The sequence below is a fragment of the Bos mutus genome, chromosome 1 (genome assembly GCF_027580195.1).
Source record: "Bos mutus isolate GX-2022 chromosome 1, NWIPB_WYAK_1.1, whole genome shotgun sequence".
NCBI classification, from domain to species: Eukaryota; Metazoa; Chordata; class Mammalia; order Artiodactyla; family Bovidae; genus Bos; species Bos mutus.
Genome location: NC_091617.1, coordinates 72,134,546 through 72,153,342, shown reverse-complemented (window position 1 = coordinate 72,153,342; position 18,797 = coordinate 72,134,546). Strand labels below are relative to the sequence as shown.

The 18,797-nt window shown below is 39.8% G+C and overlaps 1 long non-coding RNA gene across 2 annotated transcripts in view; it reads left to right on the top strand.

Moving 5' to 3' along the window:
• Window positions 1–2,392: 2,392 nt before the first annotated feature.
• Window positions 2,393–18,797, top strand: part of LOC138987979 (uncharacterized) — a 34,794-nt gene continuing 18,389 nt past the window's right edge. For both annotated transcript variants that reach the window (XR_011464318.1, XR_011464319.1), the window contains exon 1: window positions 2,393–2,655. This is a non-coding gene — a long non-coding RNA (uncharacterized lncRNA). The remainder of the gene's footprint in view (window positions 2,656–18,797) is intronic.

The following is an 18,797-nucleotide window of genomic DNA, read 5'->3' as shown; positions in this document are numbered from 1 at the left end:
TCAATCAATCCTAAAGGAAATCAACCCTGAATATTCATTGAAAGGACTGATATTGAAGCTGAAGGTCCAATACTTTGGCCACTTGTTGCAAAGAGCTGACTCACTGGAAAAGACTCTGAAGCTGGGAAAGATAGAAGACGAAAGAAAAGAAGAGGGCAACAGAAGATAAGATGATTAGATAGCACCACCAACTCAGTGGACATAAATTTGAACAAACTCTGGGAGATAGTGAAGGACAGGAAAGCCTGGCCTGCTGCAGTCCATGGGGTCACAAAGAGGTGAACACAACTTAGCGACTGAACAAAAACAACTATTATCAACTGAGAGATGTGAAAGACCAAGGCACAGAGAAGTTAACTAAGTTCTCTAAGGTCACACAACTAGCAGTGGTGCCAGGATTTGAACCTGGCTCCAAAGTCTGTGCTCTTACACTTTAGGGCCCCAAAGCAAAGCAGCTGCCTGATTTTATAAACAGAGTTTTATTGGAACACAACCATGTCTGTTTATTTACATAAATAAACATGTTTGTTTATGTAAATTTATATAAATAAACATAAATCTGCTTTTGTGTTACAACAGCAGAATTGAGTAGTTGTGACAGAGACCATATGACCACAAAGCCCAAAATATTTATAATATCTGGCCCTTTACTGAAAAGGTTGGCTGATCCCTGCTCTATGGTATCCTGCCTATTTATATGGGGAGAGACAATGATTTTCATTAAGAACCTAGTAACTCCTAAGATCAAACTGGTTCTGAAATTGTTTTCTGAGCCAGTAAGACAAGTGAAAAATAATGTCAGGTTTGTAATTGTACCTGTCATTTGTACCGTAACAGTAAGGTGTAAACTTCAGTAACAAATGAGCCATGGTAACAATTTAGAAATACATACCTGATGTCATGGGATCCCAACCTCACAGAACTGGAATTAATTCAGAAATTGTTCATCGCAACCTTGACTCTCCACCTTGAACTATCATATTGGGTTTCTGAAGTTAATGCCGTGAATCCTCCATGATCATCCTTCAAGCCCTCCATGATGATTCCCAATATGTGTACAACAGAGCAAAGTCACCTCCTTTATGGGGCTCAGGTGCCAGGCTCACACCTGTCATTCTGTCCCCAAGGCAGCTCCTCCACGTGGCTGTTTCAGATGCCAAGCAGAGAAACTCCTGAACGCCTGTCATTCACTGGCCTCTTGGACAGTCGTTAAAAACTTCCCCTGCCTTTGCAACTACTTCCTGTGAGCCTCTCAGGGACTACTTGTCACTCGTGACCTGTTTTCAGAGCTGATAGTTCTGGCTTCCAAAGCGAATGAGGAACAAGTGCAGCTACAGGTGATTGTTTCCTTTATGCTCCAGGCTGCAGAAAAGAATTGCTCAGTGAAGGTGAAAGGACCAGCATAGGTCAGCTGGGTGGGAATGATTGCCTCACTCAAGTCAATAGATTTTCATCCTGCTATAAACTATGGGTTCATAACTCAAGATCACTAGGAGGCTGTTTATTATCGTCTGTTTGCTGAAGACAGTTGCTTCTTTATAGTTATAAAGAAAAAGAACCCTTTTTGTTTTGTTTGCTTTCCTTGTTTTTCTTCTTTTCTCAAAAGCAAAAATACCTCTACCAAACTGGCAAATTAAGACAATACTGTGCTGATTGACCTACTGTATGGAAGTCCCATTACCAAAGAATTTCTTTCAGGAACATTTCAAAAGTAAGTTGATCCAAAAGACAACTCCACCATGAGGTTACCTGGAACCTAATCCAGGCTAGAAAGCAGAGTCCAAACAGCTCAAGGTTTTGCAAATTCCACAGCAGCTGCAGGCACAAAATGAAATAAAACAAGGCGTTAAGGTGGAGAACATCAGAAACATCTCACTATTTCCTTATTGTTTTTTGACACTGGACTCTTTAAATATAAATTGTTTACATCGCCCACAAAGAACACCAAAGTGAAACCTCTTGGAGTTTTACTAACAATTCCGTTTATAATTTTTTAACCTTATATGATTTCTTTAGGGTACCTTTAAATACATTTATGAACTTAGTTTCATTTTTAAAATATAAATGAAGTCTCAGGACCTTAAAGATCTCAAATATTCCTTCAAGGGAATATTCCTTTGGGTGTCTGAAACACTTGATTTTATCTCTCCATTAGAAATTGTGTGTTCCTACAATTAAAATTCATGCTCAGTCTCACTCTCCTTCATACCAATTCAAATATTCACAGACTTATTGCAAGCTCCAAAAGAGAAGGTACAGTCATATTCACCTTTTTATCCCCCACATGTGACTATAGTAGCAGGTAGTAAATATTGTTATTGTTGCTATGTAACCTTCATGAAGACAAACTTTCTCTATTTTGTTCATTCCTATAACCCCAGCAACTAGAACAATAAACGCTGGGTCGTAGCCTCTCAATAGAGTTTGAATAGATTAGCCTACAGCCTTAATAAATGTAGTAGAAGGAGTTTTAGAATTTTTAACTTTTTAAAAGTTTTATTCAATCCGGCCCTCCTTGTAAAAGTCAGTGATCAATCAGAGAAGTAGAATCAGTAGAAGATATCTGTTAAGAGATTTACTGCAAAGAATTGGCCTACACGATCGTGGGGACTGACTAGACAAGGCTGAAATCCGTAGGACAGATCATCAGTAAAGGTAGGCTGGAACACTCAGGTGGATTTCTTCTTCTCTAGACAAGAGTCAGCCCTGTTCTTAGGACCTTTCAACTGATTCAACCAGTTGATCATCTTCGATAACCTCCCTACTGAAAGTCAACAAAGGACTTTAATCATATCTACAAAATACCTTTGTAGCAATACCTTGATCTATGCTTGACTGAGTATCTGGGGACTCTAGTCAAATTGACACATTAAAAAAGACCAGCATATCCATCAAATTCCTATTTTGGAACTTTGAAAGTGACTCTTTCCATTTATGTATTTATTTCTTTATCTTATTTTGTGTAAGAAGGAATAATCCTATATGTATCAAGTTTCTTTAGAAATGTTCACATCATCTGCTCAAGATGTTTCAATAATAGAAACCTAATAACAAATTAGCTGGGTAAATTAAAGGACCAGCATGCCCTTGCAAAGACATTTCTCCTCTATTAACTCATATAAGAATTTGAAACAGAGAAAATGCTTACATAGAGATGGTCACTCAGACATCATTCATAATGGAGAAAAATGGTGGAAGAGAAAACCTAAAGATAGTAAAATTGGAATGTAATTTATAGAACATCCACATGATGGAATATTATGTAAACATTTAATAGTATATTTACAAGATAAAATAATAAAGATTAAAATGACAATAAATTGAATAGAGAATAAGAAATCATTACAGAAAACTGATGTCCCAAAACTTAATTCTTGGAAAAACTTGACAACATTGACAAATCTTTATCTAGATAATTAAGAATATTTTTGAATATTTTGATAATTTGAGAATCAAGAATATCAAGAATTACCAAAATCAAGAATAAAAAAGAGAATATCATCACCTATATTATAAAAACTAAAAGATGTGTAAAGGAATACTATGAATAATTATAGTATTCAACAAATTAGATACCTAAACAAAATGGGTTCATTTCTAGAAAGATGCAAACTATAAAAACTGACTCAAGCAGAAATGAAAATGAGTAGACCTGTAACAGAGATTGAATTAGTTATTTTTTAAAGTTTCCACAAAGAAAAGCCTAGGACCAGATGACCTCATCAACAAAGTATATAAACATTTAAATAAAGAAAATATCAATTCTTCACATACTGTTCCAAAAAATAAAATAGAAGCAAACATTTCCTAACTCAGTCTATGAGGCCAGCATTAACCTAATAAGCAAAGCCAGACAGAGACATTGCAAGAAACTACAGACCAACATTCCTTATAAATATAGACACAAGTGTCTTTGAACTACTGGAAAAACAAGTCCAAAAATATGTAAAAAGGATTTTATACCATCACCAACTAATATTTATCCCAGGAATATAAAAGTTGATCATACACATGAAAATCAATAAATATAATACACCATGTTGAAGGCAAAAGGAGAAAGGGGCAGCAGAGGATCAGAAGGTTAAATAGCATCACAGACTCAATATGGACATGAATTTAAGCAAACTCTGGGAGATAGTAGAGGATAGAGGAGGCTGGTATTCTAGGCTAGGGCAGTTCATGGGGTCACGGAGTTGGCCACGACTTAGTCACTAAATAACAACAACAGCAATACACCATGTTAGATATAAAGAACAAAACCACATGATCTTCCCAATAGATGCAGAAATTTTTGACAAAGTTCAGTACCCTTTCATGATAAAAATTTGCCAAAGTTCATAGCATCATTCATAACAATCATAAAGTGGAAACAATCCAAATGCCCATCAATTGATGAATGAGCATTCCATATGATGGAATATTGTTTGGCAATAGAAAGATTGAATAAGCAAATCCACAGAGACAGGAATGTAGACTAATGTTTTTCAGGGGTGACGGAGATTCAGGGGTATGAAGAAGTAACTGCTAATGAGTACAGGGTTTCCTTTTGGAGTAATGAAGATATTCTGAAGTTAGATGATGATGACAGTTGGAGAGTTCTATGAATATGCCACAAGCCACTGACTTGCATGCTTTAAAACAGTGATTTTTATGGTATGTGAAAAATATCTCAATAAAGATATTTTTTTAAATAGTATATTTACAGAAAGTTTTTAAAAAGATAATAAGGGCTCCAGGCCATGGTTCAGTTGTGCCTTTCCTTAGACCGTATATCCCTCCAGGTATCATAATCTAATTCAGTAATCAAATTAGACCAACAGAAGGCTCCAAATGGAGTGATATTAATCCAGTGCCTCTCAGAATTACCCTGAAGGCATTTCATCTGAATATTTTCTGCATAGCTTTTATCTAAGTTCCTGTTATAAATAGCCATATGGAACTAACTTTTGCATTTTTTGCATGAACACTGAAAACATTGCCCTTCGCATTATCAGGTCATTTATTGCTACCATATTATAAAATACTTTATGAAAATAACATTTTACAATTTATATTTGGAAAAGCAATGTCCTTTAGGAATTATTCTTTTTAATTACCAAAATTATACAACTGATTGTAATTTCTTTTTAGCCTTGGAGAAAGCTCAGTTGAACTGTAGCAATTATGTTGATTAAAATAATTAACATATTTGTATCTCCATTTTTTTCTTTGTTTTTCTTTTTCTATTCATAATTTGCTATGTTATGGCATGGAGTTTAAGTTACTTCAGATCCCAATATTTGAAGTGCAGGTGCAGGACTCTGGACTAAGTTTCAATATTTAATTGTACCTTACATTAAATCAGGATTTCTCTGTATTGATACTATTGCTATTCTGAGCAAGATAATTCTTTGGTGAGGGGAGGCTGTCCTGTGCATTGTAGTATATTCAACAGCATCTTGGCCTTCACCCACGAGATGCCAGTAACAAGTCTTCAGTTAGACAACCAAAAATGTATTCAGACATTGCCAAATGTCCCCTGGAGGGCAAAATTGCCCATGATTAAGAATCACTATCTTAAATCATCATTGAAAAACTGACGCCCATTACTCTTTCCAATCAGTCTTAAGGTGACAAAAATTCATTACTCTAGATGGATAGGTAGGTAGGTAGATAGATAATAGATAGATAGTTTCATACTTTGCTCACTTATTTGAGATGAATCAAGGATGTCTCTGAACTGGATGTCAGTCCCTGAAGCAGAGCTACTTCCACACAGATCTTTAAAAAAAGAATTTTCTAATCTTTCATTTGAACCCAACAATCCATTAAAAAGAAAATTAAATCTTAGATGAGGAAACAGATAAAGGGATATGATCAATTTCAGGGCTAAATTCCAAATTCAGTGCTGTTCCTCTTACTGCCAGGAAAACCTTCCTCTCTGTCTACATATAGCATCCCTCCCCAGGTGGTCAAGGATGGGAGTGAAGTCCTATGAGGCTAAAGATAATCTTCTAAAGTGATCTTCTAAGTATTCCAGTCAATACCTAGAAAATGGACTACCTCTTCCCAGAGTACACTGTATTCCAATCTAACTGAAACTCACAAATTTCCATTAGCTCTAACTTCCTGTTTACAGGGAATGAAAGGGATAGAAGAATGAGTTAGATACTAGTAGTAAACAATCAATCAGATCCTAAAGTAGGGGCATTCCATAAGACAACTGGTCTGAACTATTCCAAAATGTCAGTTACCTTGAAAGTAAACAATCAAAAAACAAAATCATGGATAAACTATTTTGGAATAAAATAGACCAGCCATCATAGTAAATAAATGCAACATGTGGACCTAGATTTGAATCCTGGTAGTATCTAAAAGGATTCTTAAAGAGAATTTTGAATTTAGATTTCATCAGTCTTATTTTTCTTATATGTGATAATGGTGGTGTGGTATAATAGGAGATTGTTCTAATTCTTAAGAGACACTTGGGGAAACTATTTTGGGATAAAGTGCCATGATATCTGCAACTTTCTAATTGGTCGACAACAATAAAACAACAAAGATAGATAGACACATATGGTAAAATATTAACATTTTTTGAAGTTTAAATGGAAGATGTGAAGTTTGCTGTACTATTCTTTCAGTTTCTCAAAACATATGGAATATTTTCATATTTTATAGAAAGTTCAGGGGAAACTAACAACCCTCCTTAAATGCACTGATTAAGAGTAACCCACAGGTCACTTTCAGTTGGGGAAGGTCCATGGTTATGCTTCAAGGACCCCACAAACTCCTTACAGTTGTGAGCAGATGCAGCTCTACCTTTTCTATAGTTCTCATTCAAATGTTCAAGGGGGTCCCATGCCTTCAGAAGGGCTGAGGCTTATAGGCTTGTCTGAAGATTTTAGGTCTGATGCCTGCCAATGTGAGAGATTTTTGAGTTGCAATTCAATTGCAATTGCTGTTCCAATAACATGTAAGTCACAGGACCTTAGAACTGAAAGGAAGGAAAGTTAGGAATGATTTAATTAATGTCTTTAATTCTAAAGACAGCAGCTCTGAAATAGACCTTGTCCAGGATCAGGCAATTAGCTCAGTGGTAGACTTAAATTGAAGAAAGTAGGGAAAACCACTAGACCATTCAGGTATGACCTAAACAAATCCCTTATGACTATACAGTGGAAGTGAGAAATAGATTTAAGGGCCTAGATCTGATAGATAGAGTGCCTGATGAACTATGGACGGGAGGTTCGTGACATTGTACAGGAGACAGGGATCAAGACCATCCCCATGGAAAAGAAATGCAAAAAAGCAAAATGGCTGTCTGGGGAGGCCTTACAAATAGCTGTGAAAAGATGAGAAGCAAAAAGCAAAGGAGAAAAGGAAAGATATAAGCATCTGAATGCAGAGTTCCAAAGAATAGCAAGAAGAGATAAGAAAGCCTTCCTCGGCGATCAATGCAAAGAAACAGAGGAAAACAACAGAATGGGAAAGACTAGAGACCTCTTCAAGAAAATTAGAGATACCAAAGGAACATTTCATGCAAAGATGGGTTCGATTAAGAACAGAAATGGTATGGACTTAACAGAAGCAGAAGATATTAAGAAGAGGTGGCAAGAATACACAGAAGAACTGTATAAAAAAGATCTTCACGACCCAGATAATCACGATGGTGTGATCACTGACCTAGAGCCAGACATCCTGGAATGTGAAGTCAAGTGGGTCTTAGAAAGCATCACTACGAACAAAGCTAGTGGAGGTGATGGAATTCCAGTTGAGCTATTCCAAATCCTGAAAGATGATGCTGTGAAAGTGCTGCACTCAATATGCCAGCAAATTTGGAGAACCCAGCAGTGGCCACAGGACTGGAAAAGGTCAGTTTTCATTCCAATCCCAAAGAAAGGCAATGCCAAAGAATGCTCAAACTACCACACAATTGCACTCATCTCACACGCTAGTAAAGTAATGCTCAAAATTCTCCAAGCCAGGCTTCAGCAATATGTGAACCGTGAACTTCCTGTGTTCAAGCTGGTTTTAGAAAAGGCAGAGGAACCAGAGATCAAATTGCCAACATCCGCTGGATGATGGAAAAAGCGAGAGAGTTCCAGAAAAACATCTGTTTCTGCTTTATTGACTATGCCAAAGTCTTTGACTGTGTGGATCACAATAAACTGTGGAAAATTCTTCAAGAGATGGGAATACCAGACCACCTGACCTGACTCTTGAGAAATCTGTATGCAGGTCAGGAAGCAACAGTTAGAACTGGACGTGGAACAACCGACTGATTCCAAATAGGAAAAGGAGTTCGTCAAGGCTGTATATTGTCACCCTGTTTATTTAACTTATATGCAGAGTACATCATGAGAAACTCTGGACTGGAAGAAACACAAGCTGGAATCAAGATTGCCGGGAGAAATATCAATAACCTCAGATATGCAGATGACACCACCCTCATGGCAGAAAGTGAAGAGGAACGAAAAAGCCTCTTGATGAAAGTGAAAGAGGAGAGTGAAAAAGTTGGCTTAAAGCTCAACATTCAGAAAACGAAGATCATGGCATCCGGTCCCATCACTTCATGGGAAATAGATGGAGAAACAGTGGAAACAGTGTCAGACTTTATTTTTCTGGGCTCCAAAATCACTGCAAATGGTGACTGCAGCCATGAAATTAAAGCTTACTCCTTGGAAAGAAAGTTATGACCAACCTAGATAGCATATTCAAAAGTAGAGACATTACTTTGCCAACAAAGTCCGTCTAGTCAAGGCTATGGTTTTTCCAGTAGTCATGTATGGATGTGAGAGTTGGACTGTGAAGGAGGCTGAGCGCCGAAGAATTGATGCTTTTGAACTGTGGTGTTGGAGAAGACTCTTGAGCGTCCCTTGGACTGCAAGGAGATCTAATCAGTCCATTCTGAAGGAGATCAGCCCTGGGATTTCTTTGGAAGGAATGATGCTAAAGCTGAAACTCCAGTACTTTGGCCACCTCATGTGAAGAGTTGACTCATCAGAAAAGACTCTGATGCTGGGAGGGATTGGGGGCAGGAGGAGAAGGGGATGACAGAGGATGAGATGTCTAGATGGCATCACTGACTCGATGGACGTGAGTCTGAGTGAACTCCAGGAGTTGGTGATGGACAGGGAGGCCTGGCGTGCTGCGATTCATGGGGTCGCAAAGAGTCGGACACGACTGAGTGACTGATGTGATCTGATCTGATCTGGTCTATCCATGAAGCTGACCACCTGTTTAATACTGCAGCTCCCTCCACCACCAGCCCCAAAAGTATGTGGTCCCACTATCTATTATTTTCCATATTAACTATGACCTTTGAACATTCTAGAAAATTTTCCTGTCTAGTATCAGTTCAGTTCAGTTCAGTCGCTCAGTCATGTCTGACTCTTTGCAACCTCATAGACTGCAGCATGCCAGGCTTCTCTTTCCATTACCAACTCCCAGAACTTACTCAAACTCATGTCCATCGAGTTGGTCATGCCATCCAACCATCTTTTCCTCTGTCGTCCCTTTCTCCTCCTACCTTCAATCTTTCCCAGCATCAAGGTCTTTTCAAATGAGTCAGTTCTTTGCATCAGGTGGCCAAAGTATTGGAGTTTCAGCTTCAGCATCAGTCCTTCCAATGAATATTCAGGACTGATTTCCTTTAGGAATGACTCATTCGATCTCCTTGCTGTCCAAGGGACTCTCAAGAGTCTTCTCCAACACCAGTTCAAGAGCATCAATTTTTCAGCGCTCAGTTTTTTTTATACTCTGACTCTCACATCCATACATGACTACTGGAAAAACCATAGCTTTGACTAGATGGACCTTTGTTGGCAAAGTAATGTCTCTGCTTTTTAATATGCTGTCTAGGTTGGTCATAACTTTTCTTCCAAAGAGCAAGCATCTTTTAATTTCATGGCCTGAAGTCACCATCTGCAGTGATTTTGGAGCCCCCCAAAATAAAGTCTGTCACTGTTTCCATTGCTTCCCCATTTATTTGCCATGAAGTGATAGGACCAGATGCCATGATCTTAGTTTTCTGAATGTTGAGTTTTAAGCCAACTTTTTCACTTTCCTTTTTCACTTTCATGAAGAGGCTCTTTAGTTCTTCTTTGCTTCCTGCCAGAAGGATGTTCTCATCTGCATGTCTGAGGTTATTGATATTTCTCCCAGCAATCTTGATTCCAGTTTGTACTTCATCCAGACCAGTGTTTCTCATGATGTACTCTGCATATAAGTTAAATAAGCAGGGTGACAATATACAGCCTTGACATACTCCTTTCCAAATTTGGAACCAGTCTGTTGTTCTATGTCCAGTTCTAAATGTTGCTTCTTGACCTGCATACAGATTTCTCAGGAGGCAGGTCAGGTGATCTGGTATTCCCATCTCTTGGAGAATTTTCCAAGGTTTGTGGTGATCCACACAGTCAAAGGCTTTGGCATAGTCAATAAAACAGAAGTAGATGTTTTTCTGAAACTCTCTTGCTTTTTCAACAATCTGACAGATTTTGGCAATTTGATCTTGGTTCCTCTGCCTTTTCTAAATCCAACTTGAACATATGGAAGTTCACGGTTCATGTACTGTTGAAGCCTGGCCTGGAGAATTTTGAGCATTACTTTACTAGCATGTGAGATGAGTGCAGTAGTTGAGCATTACCGCAATTGTGCAATTACCACAATTGTGCGGTAGTTTGAGCATTCTTTGGCATTGCCTTTCTTTGGGATTGGAATGAAAACTGACCTTTTCCAGTCCTGTGGCCACTACTAAGTTTTCCAAATTTGCTGGCATACTGAGTGCAGCACTTTCACAGTATCATCTTTTAGGATTTGAAATAGCTCAACTGGAATTCTATCACCTCCACCAGCTTTGTTCGTAGTGATGCTTCCTAAGGCCCACTTGACCTGCATTCCAGGATGTCTGGCTCTAGGTGAGTGATCACAGCATCATGATAATCTGGGTCATGAAGATCTTTTTTGTATAGTTCTTCTGTGTGTTCTTGCCACCTCTTCTTAATATCTTCTGCTTCTGTTAGGTCCATACCATTTCTGTCCTTTATTGTGCCCATTTTTGCATGAAGTGTTCCCTTTGTATCTAATTTTCTTGAAGAGATCTCTAGTCTTTGCCATTCTATTTTTTTCCTCTATTTTTTTGCATTGATCACTGAGGAAGGGTTTATCTCTCCTTGCTAATCTTTGGAACTCTGCATTCAAATGGGTATATCTTTTCTTTTCTCCTTTGCCTTTAGCTTCTCTTCTTTACTCAGCTATTTTTAAGGTCTCCTCAGACAACCACTTTGCCTTTTTGCATTTCTTTTTCTTGAGGATGGTCTTGATCATTGCCTCCTGTACAATGTCACGAACCTCTGTCCATAGTTCTTCAGACACTGTTTCAGATCTAATCCCTTGAATCTATTTGTCACTTCCACTGTATTATCATAAGGGATTTGATTTAGGTCATACCTGAATGGTCTAGTGGTTTTCCCTACTTTCTTCAATTTAAGTCTGAATTTGGCAATGAGTTCATGATCTGAGCCGCAGTCAGCTCCCAGTCTTGTTTTTGCTGACTGTATAGAGCTTCTCCATCTTTGGCTGCAACGAATATAATCGATCTGATTTCTGCGTTGACCACCTGGTGATGTCCACGTGTAGAGTCTTCTCTTGTGTTGTTGGAAGAGTGTATTTGCTAGTATGCTTATTGTTTATTGTCAGTTTTCCCCATTGGAATATATGCTCCTTACTGCTACTGCTGCTAAGTCACTTCAGTCTTGTCTGACTCTGTGCGACCCCATAGACGGCAGCCCACCAGGCTCCCCTGTCCCTGGAATTCTCTAGGCAAGAATACTGGAGTGGGTTGCTACTTCCTTCTCCAGTGCATGAAAGTGAAAAGTCAAAGTGAAGTTGCTCAGTCGTATCCGACTCTTAGTGACCCCATGGACTGCAGCCTACCAGGTCCTCCATCCATGGGATTTTCCAGGCAAGAGTACTGGAGTGGGGTGCCATTGCCTTCTCCATTTTATGCTCCAAATATAGAGATCTTTATTTTATTTATTGCTTTGTCCCAAGTGCCTAGAGCAATGCCTGGCACAGAGAAGATACTCAATCCTGGAAATTTTTGCTGTATTAATGAATATTCTCTCTTTGCAAACTAAGATGTAATTTCAACTTAAAGGGGACCACAGAGAAGAAGAAAATTAATAAGTAGTAGAAGGGGGCTTCCCTCGTGGCTCAGTGGTAAAGAATCCACTTGCCAGTGCAGGAGACAAGGGTTTGATCCCTTGTTTGGGAAGATCCCGCATGCCTTAGAGCAGTTAACCCTGTGTGACACAACTATTGAGCCTATGTGCTGGGAGCCAACACTACTGAGCCCAAGTGCTGCAACTGCTGAAGCCCATGTGTCCTAGAGCCCACAGAGTAGCCACCGCAATGATATGCCTATGCACCTCAGTTATAGAGTAGCCTCTGCTCACGAAAATTCGAGAAAAGCCCATGTAGCAATGAGGACCCAGCACAGCAAAAATAAAAAATAAATAAAATAAAAATAAGTAGTGGGACTTCCCTGGTGATTCAGGGAATTCCATGGATTCCACTGCAGAGGGGGCAGGTTCAGCCCCTGCTTGGGGAAACTAAGACCCTGTATGCCACACAGCATGGTCCACAAAAAAAAAAAAAAAAAGTAATAATAATAAGTCGGAAAAGTGAAGGAGAAAGGTTATGCTGGATTTTTTCCTTATTTAAAAGGTAGGATTTGATGAAATGGATGTATGACCAGCAGCCTGTCCTGTCAGCTAGCACTGCTTCATACATGGAACAGTTAGCAACATCTTTTCCTGCCTGGGGGCTTACATGTTGCAATTCATGTAATAAGAATTGTAACTGTAGTTGCAATTCTCTTGTAATAATTTCCTAAATATTTAATACCTGAATGACTTCCTAATAGGGTGTTAATTTACTACATCCCAGCCATAATTAAGAAGCATCCATTCAGGTTGGTTGGGATTGAAGGCCACAAGTTTAGCTTTTAGAGCCAAGTAAATAAGAAAAGTGCACGGGCATTATGTGGAGGAGCGTTTACACAGAGGAGCGTTTGCACGCACACGCTAACCCCGGCAGCTGTGTTTTTCTAAGATTCATCCTCTGCTTTGGGCCCAGAAAGCTTCCTTCTGTTTTGAGTGTGAAGGTGAGATGAACCCAGAGTGCCCAGCTCACAGTGGGGCTCTGCGGTGGCTCCCCCAGTAGTCACTCTTCAGAAGACCTTAACCTGGTATTATGGAGACATCCCATCTACAGGTGTGGCTGTGGGTATCAGCTACTAAACTTCACCAGAAACAGACTAAAATCAGAGAGCAAAAAGTGATAGCTGTGGAAACTAAACATTCCTTATGTTTTGATAGTAACTTTTCATTGTAAAGACTCATGTATTATCTTACCATGACCTCAAGTTTTAGAGGAACAAATAGACTGACGGGTACTCTGAAGGGATTCTGAAGAAATCTGACAAAATATAGTCAGATTTTTCTTTTTCCACCCCCAGCATGTTGCATGGGTGGAGAGACCCAGGGCCTTTTAGGAAGTTTTCCCATATTACATAACACTTCTCATCACTGTGGGCTTATCTCATTCTTTTTTTTTTTTTTTTTTGATGCAATGTTACTTGAATCATTACTGGCTTCCATTCATAGTAACAGGCCATCGTCTCTGCTCACATATTTCCAGATTGCCAGACATAAGGAAGGGAGAAGGCAATGGCAGCCCACTCCAGTACTCTTGCCTGGAAAATCCCATGGATGGAGGAGCCCGGTAGGCTGCAGTCCATGGGGTCACTAAGGGTCAGACACAACTGAGTGACTTCACTTTCACAAATTGGAGAAGGAAATGGCAACCCACTCCAGTGTTCTTGCCTGGAGAATCCCAGGGACGGGGGGCCTGGTGGGCTGCCGTCTATGGGGTCACACAGAGTTGGACATGACTGAAGTGACTTAGCAGCAGCAGCAGACCTAAGGAAAAGAGGTTTAATGAGAGTTTCCTTAAAAAAATAAAAAAACTTTCATTTTTGTGGTTGCTGTTGCCATTATTCATTGAAGAATTATTTAGTGAATGACTAAATGTTTAGTGTTTAGCAGAATGTGCCAAGCACCAGAGAAATAGTACAAAAACACTGCTCCTTTTCCAAGGAGTTTATAGTCTTGACTCATAAAACAGAGAAATAAGAAACCAGAAAGCTGAAATACAGAAAGAGAGAGGCAACAAAGGAGGTAAGTACAGATTGACTTTCAATAGGAAATGCTACGGGTGAAAATTTCCAAAACAGGAGGCAAGAACTAAGATAAATATGCCACTACCCGGAGAAGGCACTGGGAGCATTTTATATATTTCCTTTGAATTGTTTTAATATAGTTGTGCGCATCCTGAGGGTAGAATCTGCTATTCCACCTTTTCTTCACTTAATATAAGACCATAAGCATTTCCCCTACATTATTCAAAACTAGTCGTAAGCATGTTTTAGCCCTATAAAGATGCTATAATTTGCTTATCCTATTCCTCATTGTTCATCACTAACAAGGCACATTGTTTTCATTCAGATTAACTCATTCACCCCGCATTTATTGAACCCTTGGCTGTCAGGGGTCAGACACTGGGCTGGGTTTGAAGATGTAAATTGAGTAAGTCTAGAGAGACCTCATGAACTCAAAAGGTGAACGAAGACCTGGGAAGCAGACATCCAACATGAAAATAAGGTGATGAGAGGAGGCACAAGGGGTTACCGTAACCCAAAGAGGAAAGAATCTACAGAGACCACACATCGGGTGGCTTAAACAACAGAAATGTATTTTCTCATAGTTCTGGAGGCTAAAAATCCAGGATGAAGGTGTTTGGTTTGATTTGGCTTCTTATACGGTCTTTCTCCTTGCCTTGCATCTGGTGGCCTTCCACTGTGGCTTCACGTGGCCTTTCCTCTGCCTGTGTGCACCCCTGGTGTCTGTACGTTCAAATGTCCTCTTCTTGTAAGGACATTGGTCAGATTGAGTTATCATATCCTAAGGGCCTCGTTTTAACTGAATCACCTATCTCCAAAGACAGTCACAGTTTGAGGCTTTGGGTGGGGTCAGGGCCTTAACACGAGAATTTTAAGGAGATCCAATTTAGCCTAAAATGTTTAGTGAAAAGAAAATGCTTCTGGAAGGAGGTGACAATTTGCTCATTATAGAAGGATGAATAAAAATGAAAAGTGGAAGGAAATAGAAATAGTACATATAATATAACATGTATAATATTTGGGGTTGACCAAGTGACCAAAAAGTTCAATCAGGTTTTCCTGTAAGGTGTAAGAGAAAAACATAAATGACTTTCTGGGCAACTCAATGTATATATTAAGGTCTTGTTACTGTTGTTTAGTTGCTAAGTCATGTCCAACTCTTTTTGTGACCCCATGGACTACAGCCCACCAGGCTCTTCTGTCCATGGGATTTCCCAGGCAAGAATATTAAAATGGGTTGTCATTTCCTTCTCCAGGGGATCATCCCAACCCAGGGATTGAACCTGCATCTCCTGCATGAGCAGGTGGATTCTTTACCACTGAGCCACCAGGGAAGCCCTATATTAAGGCCTTGGGACATGAACAAAGATACATCATGTACAGAGGAACTACAAGAATTTCAGCATGACTAGTGCAAAGTGGAAAGAAAAATGAGGAGTACAGAGGCAATTATAAATAATTCTGAAAAATATAAAGTTTTGTCCATATTTCTGATTATTTCACTGAGATTGGCTCTGGATAGAATGACGGAGCCAAAGATGGGTTCTGCCCACACCACACTGCACTCTTTCCCCGTGTTTTCTGTGTTGATACTTAACCAATCATTGAAGTTTCCCAGGCTTTTGGCTAGAGATCGAAGGCTTGCTTCAGGGCAGTCACCAGCAGCCTTCAGCAGCCTGCCATCTCTCCAGGGAGTCCTGGATACACATCTAGTCACTTCTCTGCCCTCTTTTCTGTTAGGTTTCACTACTGTCTCTCCAAACTTGCATGGAAGACTCAGGCTCCTAGGTCTCCAGTTCACCCTCAGAAACATCGGTCATGCTGTTTGAATGGGACACAAGCAAGGGATTAAACACCATGGCTGGGACTTCCCTAATGATCCAGTGGTTAAGAATCAGCCTGCCAATGCAGAAGACACAGGTTCGATTCCTGGTCCAGGAAGATCCCACATGCCTTAGGGCAACTAGGCCCATGTGCCTAGTAGTTGTACTACTGAGCATGCCCACCCTAGAGTTCATGTTCCAAAACAAGAGAAACCTCCACAATGAAAAGCCTGGGCACAGCAACTAGAGAGTAGCCCTCCAGTTACTTCAATAAGAGAAAGCCCACGTGCAGCAACAAAGACTCAGGGCAGCCAAAAATAAACAAAATTTTTTAAAAACACCATGGTTTCCATTTCTCGATATCCCCTCTTTTGAACTAGACTATCAATTACTTGGCATGTCTCATCTCCTTGAATGATGACAACCTGGCACTATAATGAAACTAGGGAAAGATCATTGGTGAGTCCTTTTGCTCCCCAGAACCTTAGTTTCTCTACCTGTAAAATGTGGAACATGAAATTTTTGGAAACTATGCTTCCACCAAGCACACTAACATTTTTGCACAGTGCTTTAAAGTGTTTAAAATACTTTTGATAAATAGGACCTTCAGTTCAGTTCAGTTCAGTCGCTCAGTCGTGTCTGACTCTTTGCGACCCCATGAATTGCAGCACGCAGGGCCTCCCTGTCCATCACCAACTCCCAGAGTTCACTCAGACTCACATCCATCAAGTCAGTGATGCCATCCAGCCTTCTCATCCTCTGTCATCCCCTTCTCCTCCTGCCCCCAATCCCTCCAGCATCAGAGTCTTTTCCAATGAGTCAACTCTTTGCATGAGATGGCCAAAGTACTAGAGTTTCAGCTTTAGCATCATTCCTTCCAAAGAAATCCCAGGGCTGATCTCCTTCAGAATGGACTGGTTGGATCTCTTTGCAGTCCAAGGGACTCTCAAGAGTCTTCTCCAACACCACAGTTCAAAAGGACCTTACTTAGTACAAAAATATCCAATAAATATTTGCTGACACAAATGACAGTGAGGACTCTGTGTTAACTGAAAGGAACCTGTTTTTGTTCAGTTGCTAAGTCATGTCTGATTCTTTGCAACCTCATGGACTGTAGTCCACCAGGCTCCTCTCTCCATGGAATTTCCTAGGCAAGAAAACAAGTGGGTTGCCATTTCCTTCTCCAGGGGATCTTCTGGACCCAGGGACTGAACCCACATCTCCTGCATTGGCAGCAGATTTTTTTTTTTTAATATCCACATAATTTATATCTCACAGTTCTCCTGACAAATGAACATTATTCAAGAACACACTGTAAACACAGATAAGAAGAAACATACAAAATGTTTTAAATGATGCACAACAAAATCCAGCAGTTTAAAGAATGCCTGTGAACTCTTGCTCAATGCAAAGAGTAAATTTAATACTCATTTGAATAGTAATAAAAATAATAATCTTTTATGGATCTTGGCAGGCAGATTCTTTACCACTGAGCCACCAGGGAAGCCTGAAAGGAGACTACTTAATGACAGTTTCCTCCAATCATTAAACCTGAGAACCAGTTAAGATTTTTAAATGACTATCAACCAGCATATGTAAGAATTAATTTTAATTCCTAAGTTTAATTCCTAAATATTGTCCAACCTGAGGGAAATGGTCTAAGCACAGTTGTCACCTTAAAAAAAAAAAAAGGAGGAGAGAGCACCTCCTTTGTGTAGTGAATGAAGTGAGTGAAGTAGCTCAGTCGTGTCCAACTCTTTGCGACTCCATGGACTGTAGCCTACAAGGCTCCTCTGTCCATGAAATTTTCCAGGCAAGAGTACTGGGGTGGGTTGCCATTCCCTTCTCCAGGGGATCTTCCCGACCCAGGGATCGAACCAAGGTCTCCAGCATTGCAGGCAGACGCTTTACTGTCTGAGCCACCAAGGAAGCCCATAATTGCCAAACATCCAACTGGATCATCGAAAAAGCAAGAGAGTTCCAGAAAAACATCGATTTCTGCTTTATTGACTATACCAAAGACTTTGACTATGTGGATTACAATAAACTGTGGAAAATTCTGAAAGAGATGGGAATACCAGACCACCTGACCTGCCTCTTGAGAAATCTGTATGCAAATCAGGAAGCAACAGTTAGAACTGGACATGGAACAACAGACTGGTTCCAAATAGGAAAAGGAGTACGTCAAGGCTGTATATTGTCACCCTGCTTATTTAACTTATATGCAGAGTACATCATGAGAAACGCTGGACTGAAAGAAGCACAAACTGGAATCAAGATTGCCGGGAGAAACATCAATAACCTCAGATATGCAGATGACACCACCCTTATGGCAGAAAGTGAAGAGGAACTACAAAGCTTCTTGATGAAGGTGAAAGAGGAGAGTGAAAAAGTTGGCTTAAAGCTCAACATTCAGAAAACGAAGATCATGGCATCTGGTCCCATCACTTTATGGGAAATAGATGGGGAAACAGTGGAAGAAACAGTGTCAGACTTTATTTTTTGGGCTCCAAAATCACTGCAGATGGTGACTGCAGCCATGAAATTAAAAGACGCTTACTCCTTGGAAGAAAAGTTATGACCAACGTAGATAGCATATTGAAAAGCGCAGACATTACTTTGCCAACAAAGTCCGTCTAGTCAAGGCTATGGTTTTTCCAGTGGTCATGTATGAATGTGAGAGTTGGACTGTGAAGAAAGCTGAGTGCCAAAAAATTGATGCCTTTGAACTGTGGTGTTGGAGAATA